Source organism: Mixophyes fleayi, chromosome 11, assembly GCF_038048845.1.
Source record: "Mixophyes fleayi isolate aMixFle1 chromosome 11, aMixFle1.hap1, whole genome shotgun sequence".
NCBI classification, from domain to species: domain Eukaryota; kingdom Metazoa; phylum Chordata; class Amphibia; order Anura; family Limnodynastidae; genus Mixophyes; species Mixophyes fleayi.
Window position 1 is genome coordinate 6801272 of NC_134412.1, and position 17817 is coordinate 6819088.

Consider the following 17817-nt stretch of genomic DNA (forward strand, 5'->3'; position numbering starts at 1 on the left):
AGTGAGTTGAAATACTAATTTTAATATATATTTAAGTTAATTACTGTGTATGCCAAAGAGTTGCAGGACAGGTGTTCACTACGGGCCTGAGTTAGTAAGGAGAGCAAAGCAAAAAAAGTAGTAACTCTGCACCTTGGCAAAACCATGTTGCATTAGAGGGGGGAGGTAAATATCTGTCCCCACATTTTATTTTTAGTTGGGGTAGGGCCTGTTCTAGATCATCTTTAAATTTCAGTGTAAAAATAAAGCTATCAAGTATATGTGTGCTACATTACAAAACAGACAGTATTTTCTTTATGTGCAAAATAATAAACTAATTTGCACCCCTTGCATTGTAACATTGCAATTGTCCAGGATCAAACTTACTTCTTTTTATTGCCTTGCTCTCTTTAATGACTCAGACCCTATATGTGCAAGTCTTGCTGGTCATGTGACTAGTATATCTTCTATCATCGCCCACCTGTATGGTGTCATTTCTATCCAGGTCAGCCATTTTGACATCAGACTGTCCATTTAGCTGTACATCTAAGAGCCATGATTCCTCCTGAATTAGATGAGATCTCTTTTCTTATACCAGGAAACGCGACACTTACCGGTAGGGGGGTCTTCAGTCGGTCCAAGCAGCAGGAAGGGTCGGTCAGGAAGAAACAGACAGGTCGTGCGCACAGATTCTCTGCTTCATGAGGGAGGTCGGTTGTATCTGATGGGAAATCAGAACTGACCCTTCAACTGGACTCCCTGTCACTCATTAACCAGCTACAGTCAGCGTCCTGTCTTCTCACCGACTCTATAACTCACCTATACAGGGTGATACGTTTCATTTCAAAGGGACGCGACAGACAGGAAAAAAAGGTTTTACTTTGATGTTTTGGACTAAAGTAGTGGACAGTATGTTACATGCAAAATATTCCTATAGTTCCCTTCTGATTTTATGGTTTAGAATCACTGTGTTTTCACAAGAGCCTTGTACAACATTCACATGGGGATAGCTTTTGTTATACGCAGTCATGGCGGTGCATTTAATAAAACTTCTAAAAAAGCAAAAGTGGAGATGTTGTCACTTAGCAACCAATCAGGATCTAGCCACCATTTATCTAGCACATTCTAGAGCAGGCCTGTCCACCCTGCGGCCCTCCAGGTGTTGTGAAACTACAAGTCCCAGCATGCCCTTCCAGCTATCAACTTGTTGTCTGCTGGCAAAGCATGCTGGGGTTTGTCGTTTCACAACACGTGGAGGGCCGCAGGTTGAACAGGCCTGTTCTAGAGGATGATATATGATCTGATTGGTTGCTATTGGGCAACACCTCCACATTTGCTTTTTAGAAGGTTTAGTAAATCTACCCCATGGTGTCTGGTGCAGACTATAGGACAGTGGCCACATGCCGGCTGGACTTGCTGCTTGGTCTAAGTTCTGAGCGTCAAGACCAATACCCACCTTGAACAAGCACGTAAGTGGCCATATTGGACGAGTTCCAGCCATTAAGCGTTCAGGTTAAGCTGCCATATCTCTTCCAGCTTCACTGTGGCTCGTTAGCGTGATTGGATGATGACCTCGCACACAGGCCAGTAGTGGTCATATTCTGACCTGCATTTTCAAGCATTCCTGATAATAATCCTTTTTGAGAATTAATGAGTGTAAATATTCTTTTTGGGCCCCAAAAGCTGCGATGTCAGTTGGCCAATTGCACTGCAAATGTGCTCACCAGACTGCGACAAAGGTCCAGGGCTGGAGCTGCTGAACTGCAGGTAGAACTGTATGTCTCATCTAGGCTCACTAGGCTCATGCTCGGGGCTGCACTGTTCATGGGGCTGCATAGAGATCATTTAGGCTCATTGTATTCACTTTCCTCAAATTTAAGCGGTTTTGGGATACCACAAGCTTATTTTTATACAATTTCACCTATATTCACGTAAGTTGGAGGAGAGAGGGGTCCAGCAGATGCTCAGAAGACCAGTGTAGTTGGGAGGGGGGACCTCTATCACTGGGCCCACCAAGAAAGTTTGTTATGGGGCTCAGCGATGCCTATACTTACGGGTAAGTGCATGCATATGTAGGCTAAGGAGGATTAGGTGCATGAGTGCTCCTACTTTTTCAACAAGATGCTCCGCTTTCCTCCCACACTCCAAAGACTTTCTGGTGGGTTAATTGGCTGCCGATTTAAATGTAAGAGTGCGTTGGGACCTTTTGCAGGAAGCTCCTGCTGCAATAAAGATCAATTTGTATCTTTACAAGTTAGCTGAGAGTTATAAACAAGTTAAGCCATAATCGACTTACTTACGACTCTTAGTTCACTGGTATAAACTTTGGGAAGATGACGAAGCCCTAAAGTACTATTAGAAAAGCAGCTAGTAAAGAGGAGGATTCTCTTTATTCCGGAGTGATGAGTCTGCTTGCTGGATGAGGGGCTGTTCCGAGTACTCTCTGCACCCTCCTAATGCAAGAACTATATTCATTTGACCTCAAATACTTGCTAAAAATCATCTGTAATTGTTATTTATGATCCTTTATTCTCCCTAATTATAACTGTTTTTATTATGAATGTGAAACAGTTGTTCAGACGCCATACAGTACATTTTATATTCATATGTACTTTTAATAAATTGTATATTCACGTAGTAGAAATCACCACATAAAGACTCCTTGCTCCGGGCTCCTTAATCAGCAGGCGTTTTATTTTCAGCATAAAACAGCTCATTGCAAACATAAAAGGTTCCACGGCTTTCTAATAAACTCACTATGCCCACAACCCCTCACTATTGTCCGGCTGCTTGTCAGCGTCGGAAGCCCCGCCTACCAGATCCCACAATCCTTTTATACACACACACACACACCACAGCAATCACACCCATGTTGTGCACCTGTGTGCTGTGGGAAAGAGTAAGTGGTAATTTATACGTTGCAATATATGTTTCAGTGCATTTTTAATATATCTCAACCATAAAGAGTGAAGTGTAACCATATTCTTGTTCAATTTTGGTATACGATTTATAGGAAGCCACCACTCTGGTTTGCGCCAATTCTTTAATTTTGCAATGTTATAATTAATTATTTTAATATAAAAGACTGATAACAATCATATGTTGAACAGATTTACAGGCATGTCTGAAAAGGATCCAATTTATTTTGTTTGGATTATAATTATACTTGTTGTCTGGTCTTATACATTTCAGTATTGAGCCAGTTGGCTGATATCACCGCTGACACCCACGGCTCTGTGTATTTTTAAAATATATCTGAAAACATTATCTTAGCATTTAAGTGTTGGTGTCAGTTCTTGGTGAGTTACAGGTATATGAGCACATGGTTTCCTGCTCTATTCTGCGTTATTAATCTTAAAAAGCTCAATATTACCTGCAGATATAGACACCTCACTGCCCAGATCATCCACAACATCATTAATATTTTTTTTTTAAAAAAAAGGACAAACTCAGTGTTGCCCCCTACGGTACCTTATTCCTAACTGCAGCCGGATCTGACTGTGTTCTACTTATAACAACCTTAAGCTTTCTTACCCTTAGCTCAGTGGTTCCCAAACTGTGAGCCACGGCTCCCTGGGGTGCCACAGCGATCTCACAGGGGTGCCACGGCCAGGGCCGGTGGTAAGCAAGGCGGGGGACTACTTGGTAATTATTTTGGCATAGAGGTGCCTTGAATAAATTATTGAGGCCCTAGGGGTGCCTTGAATTGAGAAAGTTTGGAATCCACTGCCTTAGCTAGTAATCCACCCATGTTTATATAAGCGCTCTTATCTTATGCACCAGTCTATTATGATACATTGTAACAAATGCTTTTACACAATACAAATAACTAACAACAACTGCTTTTCCAAGGTCCAGTTTACAATTTACTTTGCCAAAGGAATGAAAGAGATTAGTTTAGCATGAAACAAAAAAATCTGTGACACATTTAATAGTTTATTTACAGTAACAAATGTCTGGATATTTTGAAGTGAATCTTTGCCAGACATAAGCAACACAATGTTATGCAAAGTACAGTATGTGTAAGCTTCTCAGACTGCCACAAGAGAGGGCTATTGTATCATTATGCATTTTCCAAAAACAGAACAGATTTCAGTGACGCAGATGACTGTGGTTCGGTTGATCTCTCCGGAAGCAGAATTATTGGTCAGACTGCAAAACCTTTAGTTTCCCATCAGTGAACCCCACCTTGTGTCTGCCAGAGCCCTTACTTCATCTTAGTTACCAAGAAGCTGTGACCTAGACTGCTGGAATCCAGCTGCCTGGACCTAGCCCCAGCAAATGGGCAGGGCATGCTTGTACTTGTAGTTCCACAGAAGCTGGCGAGCCATGAATTGCCTGATAGAATTAATGTATCAATTTCAAGTGTTTAGTGTTACTGCAGACAATGCTTTATCAATGTGTCATATTACTGGGGGCTGATCATTACTACAACTGCTGGCCTATTACTGGTCATTACTACAACTGCTGGCCTATTACTGGTCATTACTACAACTGCTGGAATATTACTGGTCATTGCTACAATTGCTGGAGTATTACTGAGTATTATTGTAACTGCTACTTATCTGGTTTCATGACAGTTTACTTGATGTCATAATTGGGTAACATGATGGGTATCTCATACGGGGCTGCTATACTGGGCTATTATAAGGCTATGTACAGACATAATATCAGCCTGCGTCATGTCCTGATCATTTTTGGATGCATACAGTGTTACCTATAATATTTGTTTGGTGACATTTTTAAGGTGATCTTTGGTTGTTGAAGTGAGATTGCCTGTCATAGATAATATTTAATGCTACATTCTATTTGGAGTTGTTTTTGGTGTAACTGTCTTCTTAGAAAAGGGCCGCACCCTCACTGAGGAATGAAACCAGTTTGTGTTTGATATTTTTTAGGGCAAATCAAAAGTTATCAAGAGTGTAAATACCATGATAAAATCTGCTAACACTATGAGGGATATTAAGCCCAGAATGCCTGACACACAAACCATTAAGTGACAGGATTAAGGCTAAAACAGAAGAAAACTTAAAACATGTTGCCTTGAGTCCCCCAAATTTCTAGTTCTGTTCCTGCATGTTAAGGTCACTATTTCCTAAATGCCCCCTTATCTGCACTTGATATATATATATATATATATATATATATATATAAAAAAAAAATCAGATATAAATAAACATTAGTAATTGTTGTGGTCACTTTAAGGGTGTCGTAGTGGAGTCTGAAAACATAATATATTTAAATAGAGTCAAATTTATTAACTCTTGTGTACACGGACCAATCTGGTCTAAGACAGATCAGAAGGGTAACAATATTACATTTGTACATACATTTTATAAGCAATAATCTTGGCACCCTTACACAGAGGGTCATTTAGTTTAGCATTTACACTGATTAGATAACTATTAAAACTACATGCACCTTTACTCAAAGACGGTACCTCCATAACCACAATGTGTTAAAATATGAGTCCTTGGGGTAAATGTATTAACATGCGGGTTCTTCAACACCCGCGAGTTCAGCGTCTTTGGCAATTAAATTTAAAGCGGCGCTGCATTGTAAAGGGAAGTTTCCCTTTACAATGCAGCGCCGCTTTAAATTTAATCGCCGAAGACGCTGAACACGTTGAAGAATCCGGACATTAATACATTTACCACCTTGTCTCTGTGATTTGAGGACACAAACCACAAACAAGGCCTCATATTTTAATACATTGTTGTTAAGGAGGCACATTCTTTGAGTAGAGGTGCACTTAATTAATAGACCATGCCTCCAACCAATCACAAAATAAGTCCACACGAACCAAAACATATTGCAACCTTCTTATCATTGGTAGTTGAATAAAGTCAATATGAATTACCTGGAAGAGTCCCTCTGTAGCTGGGAGGTGTGCTGGTTCTGTGGGAACAGTGCGTCCAGGAATTACCTGTAAACAGGTTAGACAGCTAGCATAGAATTTTGTAGCTAGTGTAAAGAATCCTGGAGAAAACCAATAAGCATTAATCAATTGAGCCATAGCAATCTTTGTGTGTGTTAAACCATGATTAAGCTGTGCCAAAGCAGGGTACAAACTTTTTGGTGCAATTGGCTTACCATCGATATTGCCCCACAATCCTGGCATTATTTCACATTCTTATTCTTTTAATCCTTTTTATGCTGCTGAATTTGCTGCTCTGTCATCTTTGTCATTACCATTGAACACCACATCTGTGTTTGTGGTATGTGCTTGGCATTTCATGATACCTATTGCCTTTGGTAGCATTAATTCAAACAACAGTTCTTGTTCCACTTTAGCATGTGCAATGGGTATGCCATTTGATGTGAGGAAGTTCATTTTCCATAACAAGCTAAAATCATGGGCTACAACAAATGCGTACTTTGAGTCTGTGTATATATTTAAAGTTTTGTTTTTAGAAGGTTGGCAGTCTCTGGTGAGTGCTATAAGTTCTGCCATCTGTGCTGAATGTGGAGGTGGTAATGCCTTAGCTTTCATTACCTCGTTGTCAGTGACTACTACACAGGGCCTGATCAACCATTAGGCTGATCAGGCTGCAGCCTGGGGCACAGGGTCTGAGGGGGGTGTGGCGCTGCAACATTTAATTTTTTGTAACTTTCTTTTCTTATGGCTGTCTACCATCGGGGCCGCCACGGTCCAAAGGGGGCGGCCCCGACTGTCACTATGGAGACAGGCAGCCTAACCGCAAATCCCATGCTGTTAGCTGCCTGCCAGTGCAGCCACGGCGCTCCTAATCAAGTCTCCCGAGATTTCCACATCTCACCAGACTTGACTAAGCATTCTCTGCCCCTGCACTGACAGGCAAGGGGATTTCCTGCAAGCTGCCTGTCATAGAAGAGGATGACTGCTGTGAGTTGAGGAGGAGGGGTGGGGGAAGTAGCTACAGGGGGGGGTGTATGTGTGTGAGAAAAAATAGCTGCAGGGTGGAAGAGAAAAATAGCTGCAGGGTGAGGGGGGAGAATGGGTGCAGGGTGGGAGGTAAGTAAAATTGCTGTGGGGGGGCAATGGCTGCAGGGGGTTTAAATAAAATGGCTTAAGGGGGTGAGGACAATAGGTGCAGGGGGGAAATGGATGCAGGATGGGAGGTAAAGAAAATTGCTGCAGAGGGGCAATGGCTGAAGTGGGGTGAGAAAAATAGCTGCAGGGGGTCGGGATGGCAGCAGGGGGAGGTAAGGAAAATGACGGTGAGGGGGCATGGCTGCAGGGGGGTTTAAGGAAAATGGCTGAAGGGGGGATGATGAAAATAGCTGCAAGTGGGAAGGTAAGGGAAATAGCTGCTGGGGGGGGAATGGATGCAGGGTGGGAGGTAAGGAATGACTGAGGGGGGTATTTAAAAAAAATAGAGCAGCTTTGGTGGGCATGATATCTTTATTGCGTGGTCGCAGTTACATGGATACTCTCTGTGGTCTCAGTGATCACTAAAATACTAAATATTAGTGAGATAGGGCTGGTAGAGGTTTGTATATGATTGACCACAAATGTTCAGATATTGCTTATATATGCCTGTACAATGGGGTAGTTTTATCTGGCCATAATGGAGTATTTTGGGCCTAATCATTAAGGGTTTGTTAACATTTCTCATTAGAATACAATCTTTGCATTTTCAAAACAGGACCCCAACTTTCCAGAAGCCAGCGAGAAGACAACAAAGCTGCAAGAACAAGCAAGAGAGAAGAGCAAGAACAGGTAAGTGAAATGCCAATTAATTGCAGTAATGCCCAATAAGATGACAGTGAGTTGCATAATGTTGCACAATTTAGTGTAATATTACAGATTTACAACCCAAATTTTAGATAAAATAATAGTAGAATGTAACAGAGCTCCATTACATTATGCAGCATGACTATAATGTACCATATTGGGAAAGTAAATACCCCCATTAGCCTCGGGTTGCAATTACAAAAACCTTCATGGATTTCCATTGATTTGATTACGGTGTTAGGATGCGTCAGAGACGCCGGGCTGCGTCTTTAGTCCGGGAAGGGAGTAAACATCTAGCTGCATCGCGAACTCCGAAATTGAATGTTTCCCCTGGTAACGGGGGGTGTCGCAACAGTCATGCTGCTTCAGATTGTTTCCTTGGTGATCAGGTCGTGTCATCGCTTTGGGAAGTCATTTTGGAATCAGTTGTTTAATGTGTTCAATCATTGCATCATAGACATTGGATTTTGATCATGGTTTGGAGTGTTGGCTGTTGCCTGCCCTGACCTCTGGATTGGACTTTTCTAGAGCTCAGGCTTCCCCGACTTTGATTTTTGATTTAAATTCTGCTGTTGTCACATTCTTCTGAGCCAGCGGTGGCGCAGTACAATGTAGGTAACCAGCTGAATGGTCAGGGACAGGCAGAGGATCATAACCAGAACGGGCAGAGAGGTACAAAACGATATCCAGGAGAGTAGTCAGGGAAGCCGAGTCAGGAGCCAGTATAGTAAGAATAGCAAGATAACACAGGCGCACTGAGAAAGTAAACCAAATACTCTGGCACCCTCCTGCCGCCAGAGTGAGGTTTAAATAGAGCCAGGTGGAATCAGATTGGGGTGGAGGTTCCGGCGATCACGGAGGAAGAGAACAGGTGTCCTGTTGCCTAGCAACATAACGCGAGACACTGCGCATGCGTTCGCAGCACCCATAACCCAGAAGGACGTTCCGTTGCTAGGCAACAGGACGCTAGTGTGCCACAGGGGAAGGCGACCATTTTCGGCACCTATGAGGGGTGCGGAGGCAGCGCCTGACAGTTGTACACCATTCTTTTTGGACTTTTACTGAACACTGGTGTTTGTTCACCTTGGACCTCCCTGTGTCATCTAGAGCATAAGTCCTGAGGGCACCAAAGTATTGGTGAGTAACTCACGCTCTATAAAAATGGTGGCAAGCAGGTTCTCCAGGTCTTAGAGTTGGCTTACCAGTATATTAACAGAAGGGGGAAGAGGAGTCATCTTATTTAATTGCTGTTGTATTATTTTTACATGTACAAGATCTAGTCACATAAGTAATTTAACCCACTGGTCGTATCTATTTTTAGTATGGTCCAGTTTTAATTGGGCCTGTGCTAAAAGGAAGCTCTGCTAGTTTAGTTTAGCCTGTTTATAGTCAGATAATGAGGTCTCATTAGGGTCAGAGGCAGGCACATTCTATTTAAAATGTAACAATATAGATATAGATTGGTATCTTTGATTTCATTTTTACTATTTGTTACATATGAAATTCTACCCCCCCCCCCCCCCCATTACAGCTTTGGATGTTTCCCAGAATAGAATAGGATCCTCTAAGTGTTCAATATCAGTATATAGGAAATTCATCCAGTTGTATTTAATACATTGTGGGAAGGATTCTGAGTTACAAAAGTATGATGTGAATTTCCATGAGGTATGATGGGGGCCGTTAAGGGGTAGCTGGGTGAGGAGCCACTTTGGGACGTGATAAATAATACTAATAATACTATTCCAATATCCACCCCAATGACTTCAAAGACCAAGGGATCCACTAGTAAAATGCAGTCACTTCTAGATACTGATTTATGGACACCTGGGTGAAAAGTGAATTATCTGTCCGTGGGATATGGCAGCCCCCATGGATCAGTCAGTCTATGGATTGCCTTAAGTCCGGCTATCTGATTCCACAGCCCAGAGTGGATAGTTCGGTGTGACCGGATGTTTGTTAGTAAAGCATTATCAACCACGTTGAAATCCCCTACGATTATTATATTCAGAATATCCCAAGTAGCTAGGACATCAGGACCTGATATACAATCATTCATCTGTACCTTAACTCGAAGCTGCACAGAATACACTTGAAATATCGAAAGGATGGGGGAGAGGAAGGGTTAAAAAAAAGATTATGTAACCCAAATTGTGTGCTATACCCTAAAAATCATAATATGATATGCTATGAAAAGTAAAATAAATAAAAGACAATTAAGTAATAATTTAGACGCAGATCACAGTGTCTCCCAAGCGATCAGTTCTGGTTGAAGCCACCCAGGATTCCAAGTGATGCCAGTCTAAATAGGACAGTAAACAGGGTGGGGATCTGGGTCTCAGAAACAATATGATGTAAAAGCAGCTTGCTGTAGAGGCTAGATACAGTTCCTGTAGCAGTTCCCCACAGAGCTAAACCAACTTTGATGTTTTATTCTCCTAGTCTCCTCCAGGTGGCAGTTCTGACCCACAAATGTAAGAGGGAGCAGTGTAGGAAATGAGTTTTTGTTTTTTCCGCCAGGAACAGTAGAGACTGTCTAATAAAATAAAAAGTATATGTATATTAAAATAAAATTATTTTAACACAATATATTAAATTAAAACCAGCTGGTACTGTTACAGGGTTCATTAGTACAACAAATTGGCTTGAGAATAATCAAAACCAATCTTTAATTTTAGTGCAATGATACATTGTGTCTCTCTACAGGCATTCTACTTTGTATTAGGGATCTCCCCTGAAACATGGAGCTGTGTAATTAGGAACGATCAGTCCCTGAAGGTGTAGTCCCTGATGGTGTGGCCCCATGTTATATTACCACATTACAAATATGATTACTCAAAACATAATTTATACATTATTATAACAAGCTCTAAAATTGAGATTCTACCACTTTATAAATCACTGATTATTAATAGAAATTCTGTCATTCTGTACTTGCCCACTGAGCTTGCGTTGTGGGTGATTATTCGGAACGGAGAGTAATTTTCATATTCTCATATTATAGTGAAGAGTAAATACTAATTTACCTTTCACACAAGAGCACTTCAGTGCAAGCTGCCTCAGCTAATGTACTGTGACACCATAACAATCGTGGCTACAATGTATCACTGAGTGAGGGATTCCACCTTTCGGAATTCTACATTATTCTATTAGGAGGTAAGTACCATGTAATTGCTCTCTGGTGAGCCCAGCTCAGGGCACCACTGTTTTAGGAGCAAAGCAGAAAAAAAAAGAAACAAGCAAATTTGAACCACGACTAAACCATGTTGAACTGCATGGGTGTGGGGGGATTTTTAAATGTGCAGATAGAATAAGAGTTGGGGGGTGCTCAACTCTAAACTGTAGTAGAAAAGTAAAGCTTCAAGGAAACAAATAAATACATGCAATTAAAATAGATTTTCTGTAAAGAAAGGAAAATCCACAAAAGTGGTTTTTGTTTTTTTTTTTTGTTTTTTAGCAGTTCAGGAATAGGTGGTGCACTTGTTAGGATGAGCGGATTCATTTTTAATCTATGTATAGGTGCTGGTTCACATATATGCGCTGGGACGATGGATAAAAACACTTGAAAGCTTTAGATGCGTTTCAGTGAATTTGTTTTTGTGTTTTACATCTGCTTTTCTTGCTTTGCTCTTTACTAATATAATATATTGCACTGGTAGCACACGATGACAGAAGGAATAGGACGTGCTGCGCTATAAATTGTTAGCATGCAATGATGGGGAGTAGCCCACAGGAAACTATTCATCCTATTTTTTAATTCTCTTTTCAGGTATTGATCAGTGGATGATCATGCACTAACATCGGAGAGGGGTGAACGAGCCCTCAAAGACGACGTAGTGAACAGACATCAGGTAGTGTAACATGATCACCACATTGTGTTTCTTTTTTGCATTGTAGTCTGTCAAGTTTTAGTGCAGTTCTATTAGCACAAGAGCTGAATCATTTCAAAATGTTACTGGACAACAATTTTAAGATGAACGTGATGATGAATAATTCGTAGTTTGAGCAAGTTTGACTAATAGGGAGGGATACATTGGAGAACAGGAATATAACTTCTGTTTGTCTCAGTAAGGATAATTGGGAATGATCTAATTATGAATTGTTATCCAGAGAGATTATGTGCACGGTAACTCTGACCTAAAATCTCTTTTTACATTTGTTTCATATCACAGACTGAGAGATATTTATGATACCTAGCTTACCGTGAGAAAAAAAATACAAGAAAAAGTTGTGCAAAGGAAAAAGGTGGACCGTAGACTGTAATTTTTCAAGTACAGGTTCATAAAGCAAAAGTCAACATCTGATTGTTTTATGGACAAAATAACCCTTTTCCTTGGAAAACAGTTGTCATAAAATAATCATTGTTGGTTAAGGAACTGACAATGTTTGTTTGCACAAAGCTGTCTTAAGTCTGCAGTGTATGCCTGGCCCTGTGAATGGAGAAGGTTGTTGGAGTTTCCATCTACTAGAACTAGCGTTGATATCTAAACAATGACTCATGTCTAATGTTATGCAAAAGGTGTTGCAGAAAAAAAATATTCCCCTCCCCTGATTCCTCCAGGGACTGATTGAAAGTGCACTAGGGGGCGCCATTGTGCAGTAAATCGGAAGCTGCAAGCTCTCTGCTATTGGTCCATTTAGTCACCCGCCCCTGTTTTGTTTTTTCCAGCTCTGCACATCCCAAGACCTGATAGGGCCAGGGGCCTGAGCCCCTCTGGACCCTCTCCAACATTTTTACAAACCACCACTGCTGTGGAAACCCAAGGATGTAATTTGCACCCCTTTCTTGGCTCCCCTGTTGATGTGGAATAAGGGAATGGTAGTGGCTGCTATTGTTGCGCTGTTTGGCATATTACATGGGTCGATTAGCATGTTAGATAGTCTACTTAGCATGCTAACTGTCCAAGCCATGGGGCCTTTTCTGGACGGATGGGGGGGGTTCTCCAGGCTATACATGCAGAAGATTTTTCACACTGGAAAAAATATCTTCTCCAAACGAGGCCCTTTAGAATTATAATGCACAAAGTTCTCTGTCAATTAGTAGCTGCAATTGAATCTGTTCACAGATTACTCTGTTTTGGTAACTGACCTGACGTTGAGGGAGTCTGCTTTCTCATTGGCTGGAACACAGTGGTGTGATGTCGTAATACATTTTACACACCGAACCTTTATTGCCAAGTTTTCTAACATTCATATCCAGCAAGTTACATTTGCTCCCACATTTGTTGCCAGGTTTTGGAAATATTTTCCCTAGACTAGACCATTTACAATTATGAAGCAGAGTCCACTGTCATTTAGAAGCAGCAATTGAGTTCATCCACATATTACTCTGTTTTTCTAACATTCATATCCAGTGAATCGCGTTTGACTTTTATTGCCAGATTTTCTAACATTTATATCCAGTTGTGTTGCTCACCGGGGACTTTGTAATATGATGGCGGCTTTTACACCAATAGCCTAAGGAGAGAAATCTCCCTATTTATCAATATTAACTTCTGCACAAAAAAGTACTTTTATTCCTGTTTGTTAGATGCAATTCTCACCATCCATTCTTATTATCTAGGGTTTTAAAAAATATTTCTTAGAAGAGGGTTATTTGAAATGCTATTCTTTTTTACTAATATTAATATAAAAAGGTTGTGGGATAAACCTAATTCTCTCGTGTTGATTTAACCCGCTACAAACACGTCCTTAGCCATGTGTCAGTGTAAACCAGTCATCTCACCACAAGGACAGAGCAAAGAGACGGGAAATATATTGTCAGTGATGTAGAGAGAAAACTGAAGTCTCTGTTAATGCTTAGCTGGCTTCCATTGCAGATCAGGATGCATGGCAATACCTTGTTTATTCTATGTTTAAACAATACCCACATTCAGTGCATCCTATGGTAAACTGTAATTGCAGCACAAATCACCCTTAAAGTTATAAATACTTCTGGCCACATTCCTGTTGTCTGAATCAGTGCAGAAATATAAACAAATAAAACGGGCGTGGATCAATAAACCTCATACATTTGATAAAATAACACACTTTAAAAGAAAAACAGATTAAACATAAGAGAGTAAAAACATAGGATGATGACGTGCTCAAAATAAACACAATATATTACTCTAGTCGGATAAAAAGTCTTTCTGATGTAACAAATCTATAAATGGTGATTGTTACAGTACCAGCAATCAGCCTAGCGTAATATAAACATTATATTCCAGATTCTGTGATGCAGTATGAATTAGATTCTTAGGGGGGGATTCAATTTCCGCCCGAAGTTCCACCGCGTAAAAACCATTACTGTTATTACGGTAATATTAACCCCCGCATTCTGCTCGCAGCTCTGGGTGCTTCGAGGAAAAATCTGGCGTTAAAACTACCGTAATAACGGTAATAGTGCGCAGGTCACATTACTTTTTCAAGTAACGCGGCCAATTGAATTCCCCCCATAGGGAAGGGGCGGACGCACATAGGCAATGTACAGTAAGGGCGTGCCGATGGAGATGTGGCCCATTCAAGTCCTGGGTATCTCCTAAGTACTTTTGGTTTCAGAAGTATCATTTGCCTCATCTACAGATCAGGTCTAAGAGCCGACTGATAGCGGCGACAGACACGGCATAGTCTTTGTACTACAAACTACACGTATGTGTGCCACTAGATAGTACAAAACATGTGTGTGCAATGAAGATAGACCATAAAAACAGGACTATTGCAGGAGAGAAGCCATTTTTGTAAAGCAGTAAACGACTGATGTGGGTGTATTTAATTTACATAAATACATTTATACCCATATAAAATATACATTTATAGCTAGTATAGAATAGTTTATTGGCTAGGCAAGGTTTCAATGCTCATTGTTAACCTACAAGTATGAAATACATAGCTATTAAATATGCGAATACTCCCTAACATTTTTTAGAATTACAGAAAGACTGACAACATTGCTCCACATATCAAATAATGCTCAAATACATAATTACTACGCTCACTTATTATATTTGTCTATCACAGTCTCGTATTAGTTAATCTCCCTGCTGACTTCTGCCAAGTAAAGATACACGCTAGATATAAACATGAATTCATTGTGAATTTTCATTGCTAGGCTTACCACACATAGCATATTAAAGTGCAGAATGAATTCATAATTATAGGATTCTGGCCAGAAGCGGAAGTCTTTGGTGTGAGTTGTCCATCGTAACATATGTTGCAATATGTAGAACGAACGTTCCATGCTGTAATACAGAGTACAGCTTGAAGTAGTTAGAACACCATTAATGGTGTTTGGCGAGTGCTGACCATCTACTTTCTTCTTTATACGCTTTGGGCACCCGCCTCTTGCACCCCAGTTTTGTACTTGGGGAGTGCAGTGGATCAGTGTCTAACTTTGATGAAATCAGGTTCAGATTGTTTGGAGATAAGTTAGAGAGTAACTGAAAACTTCCTCAGAGTGTCAGCTTTGGAACCAAATCTTAACGGTGGAAGACTGAAGGAGTTAACAGAGAGAGTGAGATCTAATATACTAGTTAAAAGCATTAGCTGCCAAGGGTCTCCACTATACAATTAAATAGGACATCAAAATTTAGTCAACCTGCAGAAGGCAGATTTAAAGAACTAAAAACTATTTAATTCAAGGACTGAAGAATATCAGGCAAACGTTCAATATTTTATTTTCTTTCCTGACTACATCTCTGCAAAAGGGAAAATCAGACTGGCAGAGGTTAATTTGAAATAAGTGCAGCGACCAAAGAATTTAAACCTGGAGATGAGATTCTGAGAAAAGAGATGGGTTTTATTTAATCCAATGTAATTATATATTAGTTACTACACTCAAAGTTATTATGGTCAAATCAGACATGTAACTTAAATTAAACTTCTGAAAAGGGGAAGCAAACACTGATCTTGAAGGATTGTGGTTGCTCGCCTAGTGTGACTTATGCAAAAAACAATCTCGGGATCGGAAGTGATTTGAACTTTTTTTGTTTTGTTTCATACATCCGGTAAATTTCCTGTTAGATATTGTGTAATCTACATACCACATACTCGTTATTAATCAACAATGAAAGTATTACTAAATATCTCTTATTTTCTACTGTATCAATCTTTTATACATAACAGTATTTGTAGACACAATACTCAGATCTTAACTGACACAGATTTATATAGTTTGAAACTGTTAATTATTTATGTAATCATGACACTTTGTGCCTTATTTATTAAGGACCGTAAATGCCGATACACGCCTTATTTTGTGTAAAATCACACGCCAGAGAATGCATTAACGCCCAATTCATATTGGAGCGCCAAGGATCCTTATAACGGGCTACGATTTCAGGGGCGGAACGGGGAGGAGTCTGGGTGTATGCCCACAGTCAGTGTACAGTGAGGATGTGCCATGCTTGAATGCACATAGCAGCGTACGATTCAAGTTTTGGGCATCTCAAAGGCACGTGACTTTCAGTCGTATCACTTTTACCAGCTACAGGTCTGATGTGCGCACATTACTAGTAATTATTTATTAATCTAGATGGGGTTCTCCAATGTCACGTCTGATCACTTTATTAATGTATGCCACTAAAATGTTTTACCAATCAATTCATCTCACCAGCACGCAGTCAGAACATCTTATGAAATATCCATTAGGTAATATAAAAGTCTCTTGTAGTTTGTGCATTATAAATTTCTGCCATGTATATAATATGGGCAGCACAGTGGCCTAGTGGTTAGCACTTCTGTCTCACAGCACTGGGGTCATGAGTTCAATTCCCGACAATGGCCTTATCTGTGTGGAGTTTGTATGTTCTCCCTGTGTTTGCATGGGTTTCCTCCGGGTGCTTCGGTTTCCTCCCACACTCCAAAAACATACTGGTAGGTTAATTGGCTGCTATCAAAATTGACCCTAGTCTCTCTCTCTGTCTGTCCCTCTGTGTGTGTGTGTGTGTGTTAGGGAATATAGACTGTAAGCTCCAATGGGGGAGGGACTGCGGAATTAATGACGCTATATAAATAAATGGTGATGATGATAATAACACGTATGAGATAGGAAGATAGAAATTAGGACAATTTGAGGCTGTTTCTCCACCATAAAGGGACAGATTCCAGGTATCCTCAAGATACTCTACTAAATAATTCTGGATCTTAATATCACCATCCCAAGATTGTGATATGATGATAGAGGATCAGATCTGTGCCATATGGGCAATGTCAACTAGAATCTTCTTTAGAGGCTGGTAACAGCATCATGCAATGTTTATGTATTTATTAAGTCAAAAACAGACACAATCTAGAAAATGGATTATCAGACAGCGTAGATCGTTCTTCACAAGAACCAGAAGTGTTTATAATTATACTTATAGAACAGAGAGCGATAGTGATGTTAAATATACAAGTAGGAATTAAACGAGGCTCACGTGAAGATTTACTCAATAGCCAGGCGTTATGCCAAAGAATATCACGTGTCCCTTAATTAGGTTTCATCATCGATAATGGTCAATGTAATTCTGCAGAAAAGACTATATAACCTTGTGTGACTAGAACTATCTGGTCTTACCCCTTACCGTTGCATAATCAGGGGCAATAAGCCTGGTGACCTTTTTATATTGGGGGTATGGGGGAATTGGTACTGCTGACCTCATTCACACGTCTAGGGTTCTTTTAAACAATCTACATTGAATTAAACAGAGAATGGATGCAGGGATTTTGGAGTAAAGCATTGCATCAAATAAAAATGAGAGTACTCCAAATAGCTGGAGAGACAAACGTATTTATCCATTAGTGTAGTAAATAATGACCTTGCATATTAGAATGGTGGTTTATGTGGCTGCCAAAAAGCATCAAAGATGTGGCCCCCGCACTGTACTGAACCGTTACAACCACAACCAAACAACAGTAGTAATAGTGTGCATATAGCCACATATACTGAGAGCTGCTTCTGACATAGGGAAACCCCCCATAGGAAAGAGTTGCGGATTTATATAACCCTCTTCCTTCTGTAAATTATAACACGTGCAAATTGCATATAACAAATATCTTATTAATATACATGTGTAAATATAGATGTTCACTGTTCATGTATTAAAAATTCAAATAATGTAAGTGACAACACAAATATTGATATTGCAGTTTACACAATATTTATG

The 17817-nt window shown here is 40.2% G+C and overlaps 2 protein-coding genes and 1 long non-coding RNA gene across 3 annotated transcripts in view; 2 read left to right on the forward strand and 1 right to left on the reverse strand.

Annotated features, from left to right (window-relative positions):
• HPN (hepsin) overlaps positions 1-723 on the reverse strand; it is a 45160-nt gene extending 44437 nt beyond the window's left edge. Inside the window, exon 1 of the mRNA XM_075189840.1 lies at positions 594-723. The gene's annotated coding sequence lies outside the window, so the exon portion shown is untranslated. The remainder of the gene's footprint in view (positions 1-593) is intronic.
• The window catches only part of LOC142107118 (uncharacterized), a 232537-nt gene that overhangs the window by 131599 nt on the left and 83121 nt on the right, over positions 1-17817 (forward strand). The window lies entirely within an intron of this gene.
• The window catches only part of LOC142106815 (uncharacterized), a 54163-nt gene that overhangs the window by 6991 nt on the left and 29355 nt on the right, over positions 1-17817 (forward strand). Inside the window, exon 2 of the mRNA XM_075189841.1 lies at positions 11463-11544. The gene's annotated coding sequence lies outside the window, so the exon portion shown is untranslated. The remainder of the gene's footprint in view (positions 1-11462; positions 11545-17817) is intronic.